Raw genomic sequence first — 15,471 nt, 5'->3', positions numbered from 1 at the left:
CCTGGAACTCACTCTGTAGAACAGGATGGCCTCAAACTCGGAGATCCAGATCTGCCTGCTTCTGCCTCCCAAGTGTCAGGATTAAAGTGTTGTGCCACCACCGTCCAGCTCTCAGTTGGATATCTTGGTGTTTGCCTCTAAAGCCAGCACTCTGGAAGCAGAGGAGGAAAGAACTTGAGTTTAAGGTCATGGCAACCCAGCTACAGAGTGAGGTCCTGTTTAAAAAAAAATACCGGGGGCTGTGCAGCCCGGGCCCCCGGGGGCTGCTGTTGGGCCTTCGCCCTCCGCGGCTGGATCGCCAGCCACGGGACCCTTGTTCCGGCCCCTCAGCGCCGAGGATGAGGAGCAGCAGCCCACCGAGATCGAGTCGCTGTGCATGAACTGTTACCGGAACGGCACGACGCGCCTTCTGCTCACCAAGATCCCCTTCTTTAGAGAAATAATCGTGAGCTCCTTTTTCTGCGAGCACTGTGGCTGGAACAACACGGAGATCTGTTGCTTGAGTTTTCCTGCTTTGCCCACAGTCAGGACAAATCTTTGTCACCCGCGAGTCCCACAGCCGCTCAGACCCAACCAAGTAAACACAGAGACTTATATTGCTTACAAACTGTATGGCCGTGGCAGGCTTCTTGCTAACTGTTCTTTTATCTTAAATTAACCATTTCCATAAATCTATACCTTGCCACGTGGCTGGTGGCTTACCGGCGTCTTCACATGCTGCTGGTCATGGCGGCGGCTGCAGTATCTCTCTGACTCAGCCTTCTGCTTCCCAGAATTCTCCTCTCTCCTTGTCCCGCCTACTTCCTGCCTGGACACTGGCCAATCAGTGTTTTATTTATTGACCAATCAGAGCAATTTGACATACAGACCGTCCCACAGCACTTCCCCTTTCTTTTTTTTTTTTAAAGGAAGGTTTTAACTTTTACACATCTCCAAAGTCAGCTTGGTATATTTGGGAATTTGGGCGTAGCTTCTCTTACTACTTCCTGCTGGAGGGGGGCGCTGTATCTTATGGGGACCCAAAGAAAATTTTAGGATCATGGAATAGTCCGTGAGACTGTAACGTCTGAGCCAGTTGCCTTGAAACGATTCTGGATGTTGGATCATCTGGGCCATGGTGTCATCGGAGACCTTTCAGGTGGTCTTGGCTGGTCAAACCTGATGTATCTTAATCTGGAACAAATCCATAGCCTCTGGCTTTCTGTGGAAACAAAAGCAGAGCCTCTTTTCCAAAGCAACATATCTTTATATCCAAATTTTGAAGTCAAAGTACCCTTAAAATATATATTTTGGCATAACTCAACAGCTTTTGTAATCAAATGTTTTTCTTCAGTTACGAATATCAAAGAGAACATAATCCAGATTCTCTGTGTGGTAGCCATCTTTATGTAGCTTATGTTTTATATTACCTTGAGCCTATTGCTTTAAACTGCAGCCTTTTTAGCACTGTGGCTGCTGGCTCCGCCCACTTTAGCTTCCCAACATGGCGGTGGTACGTTTTCCGCCAGCTCTGGGAGCCATCAACTCTCAGAAATAGTGGGTCTATGCTTCTTATCAAAGCAGCGTGTAGCCCAGAAACCTCTTTTTGTTTTGTATTAGCAAAGGCTAAATCCACCATGTAGCTTAATGTGCCACTTGCAGAGGCCTCATTCCCGCCATACTGCAGATCGAGCGCACACGCCAGGAACCCGCCAGTAACTCAAACCGGCAGCTGCTGCTGATTTGAGAGAGACAATTAGGAAGCTGTTTTTAGTTCCGTTTTAGAATCTTTTCTCAGGTTTTAGGTGGAAACTCTTGGCCCCACGTTGGGCGCCATTGTTGCTTGAGTTTTCCTGCTTTGCCCACAGTCAGGACAAATCTTTGTCACCCGCGAGTCCCACAGCCGCTCAGACCCAACCAAGTAAACACAGAGACTTATATTGCTTACAAACTGTATGGCCGTGGCAGGCTTCTTGCTAACTGTTCTTTTATCTTAAATTAACCATTTCCATAAATCTATACCTTGCCACGTGGCTGGTGGCTTACCGGCGTCTTCACATGCTGCTGGTCATGGCGGCGGCTGCAGTATCTCTCTGACTCAGCCTTCTGCTTCCCAGAATTCTCCTCTCTCCTTGTCCCGCCTACTTCCTGCCTGGACACTGGCCAATCAGTGTTTTATTTATTGACCAATCAGAGCAATTTGACATACAGACCGTCCCACAGCAGAGATCCAGTCAGCAGGCAGGATCCAGGACCAGGGAGTGCGCTACACTTTGACCGTCAGGGGCCAAGAGGACATGAACAGGGAAGTGGTGAAGACGGACTCTGCCACCACGAGGATCCTGGAGCTGGATTTTGAAATTCCAGCTTTCAGCCAGAAGGGAGCTCTGACCACCGTGGAAGGATTGATCAGCCGGGCAATCTCTGGCCTAGAACAGGACCAGCCCACACGACGGGCAATGGAACATGCTGTAGCTGAAAGGATTGATGTGTTCATTGGCAAACTGAAGGACCTAAAGCAAGTGGCTTCCCCGTTCACTCTGATCATTGATGACCCCTCGGGAAACAGCTTTGTAGAAAACCCACATGCTCCCCAGAAGGATGATGCCCTAGTGATCACACACTACAACCGGACGCCACAGCAGGCTGAGATGCTGGGTCTCCAGGCAGAAGCACCAGAAGAGAAGTCAGAAGAGGAAGACCTCAGAAATGAAGTGCTCCAGTTCAACACCAACTGCCCAGAGTGCAACGCCCCAGCTCAGACCAACATGAAGCTAGTCCAAATCCCCCACTTTAAAGAGGTTATCATCATGGCCACCAACTGTGAGAATTGTGGGCATCGGACTAATGAGGTGAAGTCTGGAGGAGCAGTGGAGCCTCTGGGTACCAAGATCACCCTCCACATCACAGATCCCTCAGACATGACCAGAGACCTCCTCAAGTCTGAGACGTGCAGTGTGGAAATCCCGGAGCTGGAGTTTGAACTGGGAATGGCTGTCCTTGGGGGCAAGTTCACCACTCTCGAGGGGCTTCTGAAAGACATCCGAGAATTGGTAACCAAGAACCCATTCACACTGGGTGACAGCTCGAACCCTAACCAGACGGAGAAACTGCAGGAGTTTAGCCAGAAGTTGGAGCAGATCATCGAGGGCAAGATGAAGGCCCACTTTATAATGAATGATCCAGCAGGAAACAGCTACCTGCAGAACGTGTACGCCCCTGAAGATGATCCAGAGATGAAGGTAGAGCGCTATAAGCGTACCTTTGACCAGAATGAGGAGCTCGGGCTCAATGACATGAAGACAGAGGGCTATGAGGAAGGCCTGGCCCCACAGCGGTAGCAGTGCCCAGCTCACAGGCCAGCCTCAATGCCACCAGCACCACAGGCTGATTTGTGACTGTTGGCAAGCGAAGAGCGTCCAAGCCCTTGCCTATGGTGAGGAGGAGATCGCTTGAGCCGAGATCGAAGCACACGAGGTGTGGCTGGTGGTGCAGCTGCAGGCCTGCCGTGCTCCTGGACCTTCTTTTGGAGGTTTGGAGTGGTCTGAGAAGAACCCCAGAAACACCTTGCGGTCTGCCTTCACCTTTTGTCTATCAGCTCTCGCCCTTTGGTGCTGCGCCTCTGAAGTTCGGTGCAGTGAAATACACATTACAGCTGGCTTCTGGCTTTCGCAACTTTGAACAGGAAAGAACTTGGGGCTGGGGGGGCTCTGGAGCATAGGTGAAGATGCTTACATTAAAGTGATGGCTTATAGACAAAAAAAAAAAAAAAAAAAAAATACCATGCTAAGCCCAGCAGTGGTGGTGCACACCTTTAATCCCAGTGCTCAGGAGGCAGAGACAGGCAGATCTCTGTGAGTTGGAGGCCAGCCTGATCTACAAAGTGAGTTCAGGACAGCCAGAGCTACACAGTGGAAACCTGCCTTGAAAAACAAAACAACAACAACAAAAATATATCATGCTAAAGACTACCTTTGTGTTTATTTCACCTCTTGTCAACATTTCCGAGTTGTAGGAGTGTATTGATAAGTACCACCCACCTCAAACACTTGCCTGGAGTTAGCCTAAGTAGGCTGGCTCTTTTGTCCACCTGGAGGATATATCTGGGATTGCAGAAATCATTTTAATCATAAAGAAGCATCAGTCTGTTGCATGTAACCAAAAACCCAAGTTAATCAAGGGATACACAGAAGAAACTAAAAACACAAGCTGCTACAACAGAAGTGTAAACTTAAGTGATAACAAATCCTGGAAATATTAAGAAATGTTTGCAGACTGGTGTGGCAAAGGGTTCAAGTGATACCTCGAAACACAGCATAGAACACTGTTTGTTGAATTTAAAGTGCTACAGTAGAATCAGTGTTTACTTTGAGATCTTATTTATTGGCGCTTTATTTAAATCTGTGCATGTCACAATGAAGTTATAGCTCCCAAGAGAAGCCCGAGATACAGCCACAAAGATCACTGTCTGCTCTTGATATGTTAAATCCTGAACAATTTGTTGGGCTAGTCTGATACATGTTGCCTGGGTGGTGTCTCTACCACACCAAGAAAAAAAAAAAGGAAATAAAAGAGTTGAGTTCTGATGAGCAGTTTAGTACAGGAAAGGGGATGAGCACAATTCACTGTCCTTGGATACTGCTCAACTCCACCATTCCTCAGGGCAGGAAAAAGTCAAATTTCATTTTCTTTTGCAATAGTATAAAGCACTCTAACCTGTGAACTAAAGTTCCTCCTTTAAAACCTGTTGAAAACTATGCCTTTGCTGACTACTTCGAAACTTTTTTGCAAATGCACAGTCTATAATTTAGGGCCTGAGCAAATTAAAACTATTTCCTGGCCTGCCCAAGGCCATAGAAGTTTCAGTAATGGGCTGTGGAGCCAGGTTGCAAGGAAACTAGTGGATGCATGAAAACCCTTTTAAAATTCACATCTTTTGTCTGTGTCTGTTCCACTTAGGGATACTGAATGAGGGGAAGGCCCAGGCACAGAACTTCATCCCCTGATGAGAATGCGAACATCTCATTCAGAAATGCCTTCCTTTCTCTGGACCCAGCTCAGGTCTTCAAATAGAAGGAACTAACATATATCTCTGTACATAGCCCACTTCCTGACTTCAAAAATGAGGTGGCTGCACAATAAAATCCTTTCTTAGAGCAAACTGTCTAACAGAAAGGTCTATCTGTTAAGAACACAGCTTGGGATCAGTATGATTTGGATCAATTAACTGCTGTTTTCTTTTTTATTGGGATATTTACTGATCATAATACTAGACACTAAACACTTTGCTCATCTCTTGGGATACAATGAAGATGAAAATTACATTGGAAGAGCTTGCAGTCTAGTGGCCTACAGCCTGGAGCTTATTCTTGTTGGGACTGATGAACACACTGACTTCAGATGATTCCAGAACTGCCCTGTGAATCATTCTTGCTAAATGATCGTTTGATGTACTTCCAAAGATACACAAAAATAATGTCCTTTAAAAATGGGAGAGAAGCTTGTTTGGGAGAAAGTTGTCATTCATCCCATCCTGTTCTTGTCCCTCTCTTCAGAAGAGAAAGGAGGAGGAGGAGGAGGAGGAGGAGGAGGAGGAGGAGGAGGAGGAGGAGGAGGAGGAGGAGAAGGAGAAGAAGTAGAAGCGAATGTGGAGGTGGTGCGGGGAGAAGAAGGAAGTAAGGAAGCATGCTGGTATCTGAATAGGAAACAGCAGACATGAATCTCTCTCAAACAGCCTTCAGGGAAGAAGAACTTTGCTCAGCTTCTCTCTCCAGGCACAGGGACTCGCCTTGCCAGCAGATCTTTCTTGAGTTCAACAACAAATCTTCCTTTCAATACAACACACAGGAATGTGCAACCTTAGCTGAAGTCAGATGTTCATATCACAAAACTCTCTAGAGTAATTATTCTAGTTGTACTCATAGATCTTTGCAGAGATACACTGCCCTATCTCTTAATTCCATTAAAAATGTACTTGAGAAGGGTAACAAAAATGAATAGCTATTTTTAGGAATCCCCTTCTTATCCTGGAACATTTGTCTGCCTCCTTCCTCTGAAACTGATTTTCACACAATATACTTTCTATTTATACTTCCAATTCCTTAAATTGATATTTAAATGCTCCCATTTCTTCAAATAAAACAAAAAGAAACTTGGTTAGTACAGCAAATGAGACAGAACCTTGCAATTGGAAACTCCTGAATCTGGCTTCTACCAGGCCTGAAGTTAAGCATTGTTTGGGCGCAACTGCCTTGGAAATGAGTGAGAACTGAAGAAATCAGGGTTGGCAAGAAAAATGTCTCTCCTTCTGAACCTTCCAGCTGCATGTAGCCTAAAGACGGGTCATTTGAAGAACTTAATCGACCTGTCAGAAACATTTTGATTTTGCTTAAATACGAGGCTAACTGACAACCACTTTTCCCACAACTAAGAGGAATCTCCTAACGTGAGAGGCACTTGAAGACGTGTTAAGATTTTTGCAGCTATTAACACATTCCTAAGAAAAATACCTCTGGAGACACAAGAAAGCCAAGGATAACAACCGTCTCTCTCCAATGAAAACGTTTAGTCTGTTTGATTAAAGGAAGATAAATGAAGGGGTAAGGCCGGACTCACCTCACATTCTGCACTGGCTTGGTTTCCTTGAGACCAAATTGCCTAATGTAGGAAAAAAATGCAGTCAATCTTCAAGTCCACACATTCCTGAATCAAGGACTCCTAGGACCTTCACTGGTCTGGGGGGCTCCGGCCCTAGGCCCTGTTTTCTAGTGAGCTTGGCCAGGGCCTGGCATAAAGAATGAGCAAGGCAGAGTCCAAAGAATGTCATGTGTCCTTCTTCCACTGGTCCCTAACCCGAGGGATTCAAACAGAGGTACAGCTCACCCTAAGAGAAGAGCAAAAACAACAACTATAACTGACCTCAGCCTCTCAGCTTCTGGGTTTTGTTTTTTCCTTCCCTTAAATTAAAAAGGTCTCAAACGAAATTTTTCAAACTGTGGGTTATTGATATTGGATTATAAAAATCAATTTAATAGGTTACAATAGGTGACTTTTTGATAAGACAGGTAGAATCAGGATAGAAAATGTCACACAGTACCACATATTGTTTTATGGAACTTTGAAAATATTCTCATTTTAATTGACATGTGACGCTTGTGTTACTACATAATATTTCACACCGTGTGTGTGTGTGTGTGTGTGTGTGTGTGTGTGTGTGTGTGTGTAAGATTAGATCAGAATAATTGGTACACTCCTCATCTCAAACATGAGTCATTCTTGTGTGTTGAGAACATTCAAATCCTAGTCTTTTGTCAATAAAAGGTTTTTTTTTGTTTTGTTTTTTGTTTTTTGTTTTTTGTTTTTTTTGTCTTTTGTTTTGAAGGATACTATGTGGCCAGACCTAAGCTAGATCCCATTATCCTGCTCTTCCACTTCCAGCGGCCTTTCACCTGACTGCCCTCTATACTTGCTTGTCTTGGGTTTTAAAATAGTTTCAAGATGCATTTTGGTTGGATTTCTTTTCCTTCATCCTGATTGGGTTACGCCTTACTTATTGAAATGTATAATCGAAGCCCGTGGTGGTGGTGGCGGCGGCGGCGCACGCTTTTAATCCCAGCACTTGGGAGGCAGAGCCAAGTGGATCTCTGTGAGTTCGAGGCCAGAATGGGCTACAGAGTGAGCTCCAGGAAAGACACAAAGCTACACAGAGAAAGGTGAAAAAAAAATGTCACCTTTCTTGAAAAACCGAAGGAAAAAAAAGGAATGTACAATTGTGCCACTTACTAGTCTTGTAGAATTCATGATCATTGCTATGCTGTCTATTCCTTCTGCTCCTTCTCTGGTCTCTTCTGAAACCCCTCTCGAGTATGTGTGAGGATGTGGCCATCTTCTGCACAATTCAGTCTTCCTAACATGCTTCACATCACCACGCTTGCTGCCTTCTGGGGAACAGTTTTCCAGTGTACTTTTTTTTCATTTGTGTCTAGTCTGTTATTTTTAACTCTCCACTGGGTCTTCATAAAGATTACAACACCTACTTTACTGCTAAGACTAAAATTTTTAAAGTTTTTTGTTGTAATTGTTCTTTGCTCCTCTCTGTACTTGCATTCTTCATTCTGTTAAATGCTTCAAATGTAATTGTTCATGGCAGTCCAAACCTGTTTATTCTTCCCTGTACTTAACTTTGAGTGTGTTTGTAATCTTTGCATGTGAACTCCTGGTTTAATATTCTCTGCAGCTTTAGCTGAGGGAAATGGTCCTGCAGAGAATATTTGATCTGCCCCTGCTGGTCATCAGTGGGCACCTATAACTCAGAAGTAGTTTACTTCTGAAAAGTCTAAGGTCAGAATGAAACAAAAATGTCTATCTATTTTAAAAGCAATAATTGAGAGCATTAATTTTTATTAATTCATTATTTCATTGAATATGCATTTATGCATTTATTTGAAGTTAGAAATGGTACTAGATTTCTCCCAGATTTATTGGCATATAACTGACAAACACAAATTGTTTCTATTAAACTTATTGCTTTCACATACTTACAGTCTGCTGCGAAGTGATTCCCCACAAGCAGGCTAACACCCTCAGTTTATTTTTAACCAAATTGCTTCAGACCGAATTATTCCCTATTCCTTCGTTACCACAAGAGACTTCGTTACCACAAGAGACTTCGAGTGGTTGTTTGTTGTTTCCTGAGGACTCTTGTTGTGTAGCTCAACCTAGCCTCCAATTCAAGACCAGTCAGCCTCTGCCTGTCTTCAAAGTGGTGGGCTTTATAGGTACATGTCACCATAACTCTCACATACATTTTGTCATAGCCTCTCCTACTTTCCAGTCTCTACTCATACCATCTAACAATTTATTCCAAAAATATCTGAACCTCCTCAACTGTTAGAACATGGAGAGTTTTGTTCCGAAGATTGACTTGTCAAGACCCCAAAGAGAAAAAGTGAATACTGAGACCCAGAATTTATCACATTTCACTTGTTTTGCAGACATCTTCCTGATCTCATTTGCTATCACTGGGGACGTCTTCATGCATGTCATCTTTCCTGGGGAGAAGAGGCTGTAATTTCCTTTATGTGCTTCAGTAAATGTGTGATTGAGTGTCAGTCCTCACACATACTGATCCTGTTTATCCATTTTAAAAACACTTTTGATCTACATACCCTATTAAAAGATGAGTCTATGATTAATGTCCTCAAAATGCCTTTCACGTGCAAAAGTGATGAACTTGAGTTTCCTAACTACATATTTGATGTCAACATCTTAACAAGCAAGGCTAATAATGACCACGTTTGTGTGTGCTTCTTTAAAAAAAAAAACTTTCTAAACTAAAATATCCAAATTATTGAGTAGAAAAACTTTCATTACCATCAATCCCATTTTAGTAATAAATAATTCTATTGTTATAGCTTGAGTATAAGTGCTCTCCCCAAATGACTCATGTGTTGAAAGCTTCACACATCCGCAGTTGGTGGATCCAATCATCATTGATGAATAATTAGATCATAAGCGGTTTGACCTTGTGCCTATGAATTAGGGGATTAATCCACTGATGGTTTTATAATTTCAATGGCATACTGAGAGTTGTCAGAAATTTTTAGACATAGTGGTCAAATTGGAAGAAGTATGCTAATGGGGACATGTCTTTGAGTAGTACATGACTGTATCTATCTTTTTCTTTGCTTCTAGAAGTCACAAGATGAGCAACCTCACTTCATTATGACCAGTGACCATGATATCCTGACTCACCATGGGCCCAGACATAATGAACTCAGCTGACAAGGACTGAAACCTCTGAAATCATGAGCTAGAACCAGCTCCCCGTCTTTCAAGCCAGTGATGTTGGGGTTCTATCACAGCAGGGAAACACTAAGCCAGTGCTCCTTTAAACGTGTTGTAAGAATTAGAGAAGTCTTGCTCAGGTTGTATCATTCACACTAGCAAAACAACAGAACATTCAGCTAGAAATCCTGTTGGATTTCTTACTCCCTGGTGTCCTGGGTTGCTCTTGTAGAGTGGGGAACAGTAAGAAGTGTGACAGGTCTGAGCCAGCTAATGGACATGTCATCGTTCTGGAAGTCCCCCAACTGGCATAAACAGAAGGAAGTAGGAAGAAAGTGAACATGGGAAGCCTCTAAGATTTATCTCTACATGTTTTATTCTTTAATATACATGCTGAACTGAAGAAAATATGACAATGAGACATGGCATGTAATAAAGCTTGTTGTTAATAATAGTGTACCTTCCCTTCCCATGTGTAAGAACCACCTACCATTAGAATCTCAGATGTCCAAGGTACTTTTAAATAAATGCCATATTTTAAAAGCTCAAGTGAAAATTCACAGGCATATAAGTGCTCCTTTATAAGGAAAATACAGTGATTCTGGACATAATGGGTGATATGTGCTACACACATGATATAATGGCATTTTTTTTTCTTGACTAAGTCTATCAAATGGCCCAGGGAACTTCACCAACACTTTCACGCATGTAATGTCACAAACTTCCCTTTTGAAGGAATACTCCTTGTAGTTAATATAGTGATACTGTGGCTACATAGAGCTAGTTCTGTGCCTGGAATTGTCACAGTGCTTTGCATTTACAAGATGATTTAACATTGCAGTATCTCTATGAAGTATGTTACGTTATCAGCATCTTATAAAGGTTAGCAACCTGAGGTTTGAAGGCATTAGGGAGCCACCCAAGGTTTTATACTGCAAAGTACAAGGATCTGAACTTATAAACTTGCCTCAGAGTTCTTATATGAATGTTTTAGAGAAAACAATTGATTTTTTTTCTATGCTTGTGAAACTAAAGGAACTATTATAAAATACCATATGCAAAACTTGGTAACTCAGGACATAGCTCAAGAAAATTTAAGTTCTGTGAACTATCAACTTTCCTTGATACTCCTTCTTTTCCAGAGACTTCGATACTCTATGTAAGACTAGACAAGCAATGGGAGGCTCATGAGGTTAAAAATAGTACACATCTCTCGTTGAAAGCCAGGGTAAAATCAAATATCTGACATATCATTATCAACTATAATAATTAATAGATCTTTGCAGAGGTATTTCAGAATGTGTCCTATCTAATTTCAAGGTGAGTAGCACTTAGTTTTCCCCAATAGGTAATGTTAGAACATCCAAGCCACAGACCTCAGTCCATTCACCTCACAAGACAAAAATGTCACAAATGTGTGCTGCTGTTTGAGTCTTCCCAATGGTTGTCTCTATACTAATCTTTCAATTTTCTTGCTAACCTCTTCTCTTTAGAACTTTACTGTATCTTTTTGCTGCCCACTGGACAAGAACCATTAGCTTAATTTCAAGGATACTATAGTGATTTCAGAGATGAATAACTCAATTATCATTTAGTTGGACAGTATCTTCCCCATCCCATATTGGCTTAAGTTCTGCCCCACAGAAGTTCTATATGAGGGGAAGGAGGCAAGACAAAGTGACTAGAAAGAACACAAGTGCATTTAAACACCACAGGTCTACCAGTCAAACACCATGTGGATGGTATTTGTGGGTACAGGAGTAGAATGAACTCCCATATTGGCAACAATTGTATCCAAGATGAAACATCTCAATGTTTAGCCCTCTGGTGTAGGTGGGCCCTAAGAGAGGGAGGACAAGCTCTCCACAATCAAGACCAAAAAAAATGAAGAGAAGTATGTCTAACTCAACAGCATTTGGAATTAGTTGAGCTTGGGAAACAGAGTTCTGATGGATTGGTGCTTGGGTCAGCCAGGCAATCAGCAAGGGGTGATCTAGGGAGGGGATCCATCCTTCATTCCACTGCAGGCAAAATGGTGTTGACGTATAAATGTACATCCTGTTTTCCAATTGTTCTCATTCAGCAATGAGGCATGAAGCCTGGGAAAGCACAGATACTTGGATCTAAGAAGGTATTTATTTCACTCTCTAGGGCTGTGGAGTGGAAAACATACAAGGGCCTTTTATCTTAATCTTGTGAGTTCTCACAGCCTTAAACCCTTTTTCCTCTGAGCTTCAGGTTCAGTAACTTGATTTGTCCATAATTCTGTTATCAAAAGTGCCCGCTATCCTAGGTCAAGTGGAAGATGGGTGAGATTTCTCCCTCCTCACAGATGGCACAACTTGTCCTCCTAGATTTCAGATGCCTTTAAGTCAAAGCAGCAAAACCACCTGTGTAGCCTCTACACACTAGGGATTTCTCCTAGAAAATGGCTCCTCCCTTGACCAAGACAGACAGGCACACAGAGAGACAGACATACATAGAAACAGATACACACACACACACACACACACACACACACACACACACACACACACACACCTTTTCCCTGCAATCCCCCCATCATCTACATAACTCCCTCAGGACTGAATCAACCCCAGTCTCTTCTATCAGAGTAAAAAGAGACAGAGTGAGGAATTCAGGGTTTCCCAACATGGCTGTTAATTTTCCAAACCCATAGAGACCTTCCTCTACAACTTTTTTCCCAGCTGTACTTGGAAGCTGTAACAGATCCAGAGACCATTTTAGAACCCCATTTGTATTGTCCTGACACTCAGGAATCCAGTTTCTGTTCGAGGGATGTCATCAAAGTTGGTGGGCTCAAAACATGACCTACTTTTCAAAACCCATCTGCCAGAAGCCTATAGATTTTCTCAGTTGGTTTGTTTCTGACTGTCTACCAAATGGCAACAACAACATTCTCACTTTCCAAGCCCACCCCACAAACAGCAATAAACCGAATGCTTATCACAAAGGGGCCGAATGTCTTCCAAATATGCAGCAGGCATGCACCCACACACACACATGCAAGCAAAATAAACACATAAATAAATGGTCGATAGAATAGTCCTTCTCTACAGCTGCACCACCACTCTCCTCCATTCAGAGTAGACACTGCCAGAGTCTTTGTCCTACCCCTCTGGAAAAAGCCCAGAGCCTATCGTTTGACAAGCACAGCCCTTGACAACTGACTCAAGTCTTCCATTTTAAATTTATCTTTACTTTGTCTCAATTTGAGTGCTCACAAAAATAGCTCTTCCGCCTCTGGGACTATATCTGTATTTTAATTAATATAAGAGCTGAGGAATAAGATGGAAAGCTGAAGCACTTCAAGGAATTTCTAAAGCACATCAGGTGCCTCTACCTCAGGAGCTGGAAGTGTCCCCACAGTCCCCAAGAGCTTTGAGGGTGTCTGCAAAGACAAAACCTTCCCAAAAGAAACCTGTGGTTCTGATAGTAAGAAAAGGGAGGAAATAAGAGAAATAACTAAAACAAAATATTAATATTTTGTGATCATTTTTCTCTCCTACATGAGTCCTAAAGTCATGAATTGCTAACAGACATGTGGCAAAACAAACGGGCTAAATTACCATATCAACAACTCAACAATTCCTAATCATGAGTATTTTAACTTACTCCAGGGATAAAAATGGATATGAAGATTACCCAGTATCTTAGTTGTCTGCATGTAGGCACATTGAGGTAACTGATTTTTTAACTGAGCCGAGAAAAAAAAAAGACATAAATATTTGCATAATATAATAGTGTTAATGGAAAATATTATATTCAAAACAAACCAACTTCTATGTAAGAACCTGCATGGAAAGTTCAAAGAAATACAAGTCGGTGAACTCTGTGAAAATAGAGGATATATATGTGTTCTCTAGTTCACATTCACATAGATCAACTGTAGAGATAAGAGTGGGCAGGAGAAATTGTCTTTGTGATCAAGTCTGTGATACGTCACAGTCTTTACACCTAAGAACTTGCCAGAATGTGTCTTTACACCTAAGAACTTGCCAAGAGTGTGAACGTGAGTTCCCATAACCAGAGTCAACCATGGTAGAAGCATTCCCTAAAGGGACCAGGAGAGGAGTCCCTGAACTTTGCTCCTATAGAGAAATGCCCATGCTTCTCTCTCTGTCTCTGTCTGTCTGTCTGTCTGTCTGTCTGTCTCTCTCTCTCTCTCTCTCTCTCTCTCTCTCACACACACACACACACACACACACACACACACACACACACACACACACACACATCTTTCACATTGCCACCAGTACCTTCTGACTTGGGCTGATCTCATGTTTTAATTATTACTTTTGACTTCTACACCATCTCCCCCTTAAAACGTAGGCTCCCCAGAGGTTTGTGCCTTTTGTATCAAGCCTGAATCTCGTTCCCAAATTCAAAGAAAGCAGTCATTGTCCAGGGACTCAACCTTCCTCTGCAACAGGCCTCAGGCAGCTCATCACTCTTTTTTCACTCCCTCATTTCTGAATGGGAATAATACCAGCCAACCTCACTTCCAGCACTGTTTCCTCTACCATTAAATGTTTATTAAGCATCGGTATGAATGACACAAAGCTGAGCTGTACAGGTTAAACCAGCCAGAGCTGTCCCTAACATAAGAGAGCATTTATGATGTGAAAGATAGGCAGTCTAGGGCACGTAAATAAAGACAAGAGTGTACAAATTTTTGTGTCTGCAGACTGAAGAACAAAAGCTGGAAACACATTCCATTTGCCATTCCTCTGGGTGTGTTTGTCTTGATTTTAGATTATCTTTGGAGAGGAATAAATGGAAATGAATTTGAATTTCAGAAATATTGGATTTCATTCCGAGAAATAAGCAGATTCTACCTCTTTTTCTATTTTCCCAAAGGGCATTCACTAGCATACGGTGAAACATATTTACATACCAGATATTCACAGGGACTCTACAGAAGAATAGTGGGGTCAAGAGTTGTGAGCCAAGGAGAGTCTCAGGTGCCAGTTACTTAAGTATTTATTCTTTATGAAGGGATCAACATGAGACAACTAAGAAAACATTTTCTCTGAAAGGAAGAGTGGGTTGCAAGAAGTGGTAGCCCAGAAAGTGTAAGATGAAAATTATATTGTGTTAATACATCTTCAGCTATGAAGCCTCATCCTTTCTCATTGACCTTGTGGAAAGCCGTACAATGAAGAGGCAATCGTTTATGCAAGGTTACATTATAATGTTGTAAGTGGGCAACGGCTGGAAGTGTTCGTCTGGGCCCTAGCTGTATTCTCCTTGTTTGTTTAATCTAGGCTGGTCTTCCTGAAAGATGAAAGTCTGCCATTTTAGCCTCAGTGCCTCATAATATATGTGTTAAACTCACCACTGCCTCATTATTTATTAACGTCAAGTTATTACACTTCGGTGGAGGATGGGGGCTGAAGCCACACAGTGACAGATGTTCCAACAGATCAGCTTATATAATAAGAAGCTGGGCCAAAACTGTCGAAAGGGGTGTTTTTTAAAAAAAACATACAGACTTCAAAGAAATGAGCTGTGGCATCTGCAACATCTACCGAGCAGTGCCAGCGGAGGGGCGGGGTCTGCAGGCGCGCGGTCGGGTCATGCGATGATGGGAGCTTGCAGCCGGGACTGGAACAACATCTGGGCTGCAGCAAGCTGGCCAGGACATTTTAAAAGAGCTCCTGTGGTGCCTCAAACTTTGATTTC

The 15,471-nt window shown here is 42.6% G+C and overlaps 1 pseudogene; it reads left to right on the top strand.

Annotated features, from left to right (window-relative positions):
- Positions 1-229: 229 nt before the first annotated feature.
- Positions 230-3,754, top strand: LOC102920732 (zinc finger protein ZPR1 pseudogene; annotated as a pseudogene).
- The last annotated feature ends 11,717 nt before the right edge of the window (positions 3,755-15,471 follow it).

Source organism: Peromyscus maniculatus, chromosome 7 (genome assembly GCF_049852395.1).
Source record: "Peromyscus maniculatus bairdii isolate BWxNUB_F1_BW_parent chromosome 7, HU_Pman_BW_mat_3.1, whole genome shotgun sequence".
Lineage (NCBI taxonomy): Eukaryota > Metazoa > Chordata > Mammalia > Rodentia > Cricetidae > Peromyscus > Peromyscus maniculatus.
Note: the sequence above shows the minus strand (reverse complement) of the source record. Positions and strands in the feature narration are given on the sequence as shown.